Below are 4841 nucleotides of genomic sequence, written 5' to 3' on the forward strand. Positions count from 1 at the left end.
ATATCATGACTCTTTTAGAAACTAAATTAAATTAAAGAATGTTTACTTTTTTTAAGGAGGATGTTCCTAGTAACGTCTATTTGCAAAGACATTTATGTGTCGCATTATTATTTGACGTATTAATAAATCGGTTATTTTTTAATTTCTTAACAAATTAGAATAAAACTGATTTTTTTATAACAATAACAATAAATCCAATTGTTATCGGATCTAGTCGAATCGACTAATTTACATAACCCACCAGATTATGGTTTTTTGTTTTTTTTTTTAAACAAAAATCAGGGATATATTTATTTTTTTATCAAAAAATTTAAACATAATTCGGTTTAAATTGTGTAAATCAATCGGATCAAATCGGATCTAATAATTATAATGCAGACAATTATGTTCATTATTGTTGCTATAATAAACCGATTTTGTTCTGATTTATCAAAAAATAAATTATTAATAGGTTTAATAAAGATATTCAATAATATTATAACACATGTAAACGTTTTAAAAAAAATATTTTTAGTGTCTATCGAAGTGATTTTTTTTTAAATTGGCTAAATTAATAGTTTAGTCAATAACTTATCTGCTTCGTCCCCAGCTGACAAAAGAATGGTATAAGCAAAGCAACAACAGTCTTCAATGGCCCCACGAGTGTTTAAAAATATTTATCTTTTGAAGAATAAAAGATGAGCATAATATCTCTATTAATTTGTGCATCATATTACATGATCATGCAACAAGTAATGCATATTCTTCATAATTTTCTTTCTGCGTGCAATAAATTATCTTTCATATATAATATTATAAATTAATTAAATCTTTTTCATGGCTTTGTAGTGGGGATAACAGGTAGGTCCATAACATCGTTCATTAATTGGTACATTTGTTACTTGAGTTCATGGTGTTACGTAAAGTATAATGGCGGAGGCTTAAGTTTCGTAATGCTTATTTGCCAAGAGTTATCATTGCTAAACTAAGAAATCCCCATCGCTCAAAGCTTAACTTATGTGTACAAGTCATACTTTACTTGAGTAATTCTTGAAAACTATATATTATACATATACACATTTTAAATATGGTGTGTAGTGTGTCACTTGTAAATAAAAACTAGAATGGCAATAATTACTTTAACTTGGTATTTATATATTTCTTCATTTGAAAATACAATTCTATTTCATTTTGGTATATTTCTTAATACTTAGTAGATAATGATATTTACGGTTTTCTTAGATATTTAATTTTTTTTATTTAATCAACAATCAGGCCAATGAATAAATTAATTAAGTGGGCGAAGGCTAAGAGAAAGAGAAATTTAAAAGAAAAGATAAACATCGATTAGTGATTAATTATTGGATGAAGAAAATTGGTTCCAAATATTTTTAATTTTCTAATATAATACTACTGGATTTTATCAAATTAAAAAAATTGTGGCTAAATAAAATTACAACTATAATTGCTAAGGTCCTTTTGAACATGATATAATTTATTGAAAACATTTTTCAGGATGGTGACTTACTTTATTTTAACATATGTAGCAATCAACTGTATTTTTTATTTAAAATTAAACAAATGGAAGCTTAAAGAAAGGAGAAGAAAGTAATAAAGAAGTGGAAATTTTTTCTTTACGCTCGGAGATAGAGGGAGAAATTTCTGCGTGGTATGGGCAGCTAATTAACTAGTTTATTATATGATTAGGTGATTTTAAAATTGAAATTGAAAAAAAAAAAAAAAGAAAGGAAAAACTCAATTATAAAGTTAAACTCCATGTAGATGCAAAACAGGATATATAGAATTCTCCTCATAAGTCTTGGTATGGTTTAATCTTTATTCATTTTGTTGTTTCTTAATTTTGGGATTGCTTGCTCTTTTTGCCTGATGCTCCTTAGAACAAAGTGCAACATCTAATAAGCACTAAGCGATTAATAAAACAAATTTTAACTATATATATATATATATATATGTGTGAATTTAATTTTAATATAACCGTTTTACACATATATTCAATCACATAATGCCACTTTAATAAAAATAACTATTTTTTTATATTAATTACGTAAATAATCATTAAAAAAATAATTGTGATTGCACAATTGTATAAAATATTTTACATTGTCAGTTCATCAAATTTAAACTTTATATATATGAGTGTTCTTCTTGTGTAGTAATATTGTGTGTTAATTAGGTACCTCGAATTTAGAAAGAATTGGACTTGATACTTAATAAATTTGATTTTTTGGAATCTTTAGTTAGGGATGAGCACAGGCAGCGGGTATCCGGTTATCCGTTCGAATCCGAACCGAATCAATTAAATTGGTTATGGAACCAACGGGTAATCGGATCCAACCCGAACTAAACCAATAGCTTTTGTTAGTAATTGGTTCGGGTATCAGTTTTGGGGGTGCGGAATTCGAACCAACTCGCGAACCCGATCATATATTAATCAAATAAAAAAAATTAAAAATATATATGGCTTTTCTATTAGACAATGATTATTCACTATTAATATATTTGGATTTTAATAAGTTTAGTTTTTAATGTATTTAGCATTTAACATATTTGGATTATTTCTATTGATGTTACATGTTTATTGTATTTGTTGAATTTTTAAGATAAAAATTTGATTTTTTTTATAAATTTCAAAGTCATCGGGTACCCAATTACCCGAACCAAACCAATCCATTCTTAATCGGTTTGGTTTGGTTCGGATACATATATAAAAAATCGCAAATCCGAACCAAACCGAACCAATTGCATTTTAATCGGTTCGATTCTAATTTTACCATAAAGGCGAACCAAATCGATCCGTGCTCACGCCTGTCTTTAGTTAGGGCTGTCAAATAGTCAGTCCAATCAATTTATATTCAATCTGTTTAAATTATGTGGGTTAAATGATGGGTTGATCGTTTAAGTCTGTTTTATTTGTGAGTTATAATTTTTTAGTTTAGATTGTTTATGATCAGTCTGATGAATTAAATGAGTTAGTCTATTTATTTTTTAAAAAATATTTTGATAAAAACTATTATTTTTAGATCAAAAATCTTAAATAAATAGTATTTTTTTAGTTGATGAGTTAAATTTTTGAATTGGATCGAAATAAATATCTGCCAAATTCATTTAATCTAAAATTTAAACAAATTTAATTTTAAAGACAAAATCTACTCGTTTAAATGGATAAACGAATTAATCACAAAAAAATGGATAGACGAATTGGTCCGATGAAGTTAATTTATTTTAGTGCCTTTATCTTTAATTATCAATGTGAGAATTAATGAATACAACGAAAATTGTAAGTTATTTTATCTGTTATTAACTTATAGTATTAAAATAACCCTTTCGTCTGAAGTATATCTTATATTTAATCGAATTATAATTATCGGATTAAAAGGTGATCATCCCCCCCCCCCCCCCCCCCCCCCCCCTTTTTCTTTTCTCTTCTAAAGTGAATGGGCCAAATCCTAGAATACGAAGCACGCATGAACCTGATAGAATTTGTTTAGACAAATAGAGCATTTACAGCCTATAATAATTGTGATCAACTGAAGGAATCGCCAATACGGCAATACTATATGTAGACATAGTGATGGGCTGATGGCATCAATCAATCAACCTATGCAACTATATTAATTAATTGCACTTAATGCGCAGGATTATTCTCCTTCCACTCTCCCTTATCCTCTCCTTCTCTTTCACCTTTTTGTTATTATTTATATATTTTTTCATACATCGTACCAATATCTTTTTCTTCCTTCAATTTCTTAACCTGAACCCATGCTTGCACGTTGCAGCTAGCATCTTAACCAGGACACAGCCTAGCTAGTTTGAAAATTTGAGATGCACCACAATTAGTGTTATAGGAACAGTGTTATGTAGCAGATCCATTGATTAATAAATAATAATAATAATAATAATAATAATAATAATAATAATAATAATAATAATTCACATGCCCATCATCAAAGTGTTACCTCTATATATAGGTGCACCACTTAGGAATCCACTAAGTAACCAATACCTACAAAACTATTCTTGTATGGGGCATTTGTACATGCATATTTCCTTTCAAAATGTCGGCATAGGCTTCAAGTCAACCACTATATATTAACCTAAAAAAAGAATGAAAGTTTTAATGTTCAAATTATATGGATTCTTTAAATAAGAGCCACAAGCTTCTTGTAGATTTAATTTTAATAAACCATTTTGAACTATGAGTGGATGATTAATGTGCCATTTAACATAGTGGTGGATTATATTCAGATCAACTTTGCCATGTAAGACAACCGTAATCATGTATGCATATAAAAAAGATAATTTGTTCAATTTGACTGTATCTTGCTGAGTTAGTGGGAAGAATGTGAAGTAGAGTTGGTGAACATGTATAAGCTAAGATCTAAATTAGTTAATTAATAAATTACTTTTGTTATTTGGGTAAATTAAAGATAGAAGTCTATCTTGTCCTATTGTCAAGGTATGTTATGTTTAAACTTTAAAGACATTGCTTCATGCATGCATTATTTTCTTAGTTAAACGGCAGTGTTGCGTATTAAAACAAATTAATTTTTCTTCAACTTAAAGCCACAAGTAGTTAGGAGTAGTCTTGTCTTGAGAATGTATGAGTGTCCCAAATCATCTACATGCAAATGTAGATGCACAATAATTTCACAAATATCATATTTTAATGATTAGACGAACACTGCCGTGAGATCTAGAACTAGAAGTGTAGGACACATAATTCTAAGATATGTTGTCTGAATTCCAAAGTGATTGTCCTCGGAAATAGCCAATAAAAAAATACTAAGTCTAATTAACTTTGGTACTCAATTAAAAATCAGAAATATTTTGTGACAAAAAGA

Source organism: Arachis stenosperma, chromosome 4 (genome assembly GCF_014773155.1).
Source record: "Arachis stenosperma cultivar V10309 chromosome 4, arast.V10309.gnm1.PFL2, whole genome shotgun sequence".
Classification (NCBI taxonomy): domain Eukaryota; kingdom Viridiplantae; phylum Streptophyta; class Magnoliopsida; order Fabales; family Fabaceae; genus Arachis; species Arachis stenosperma.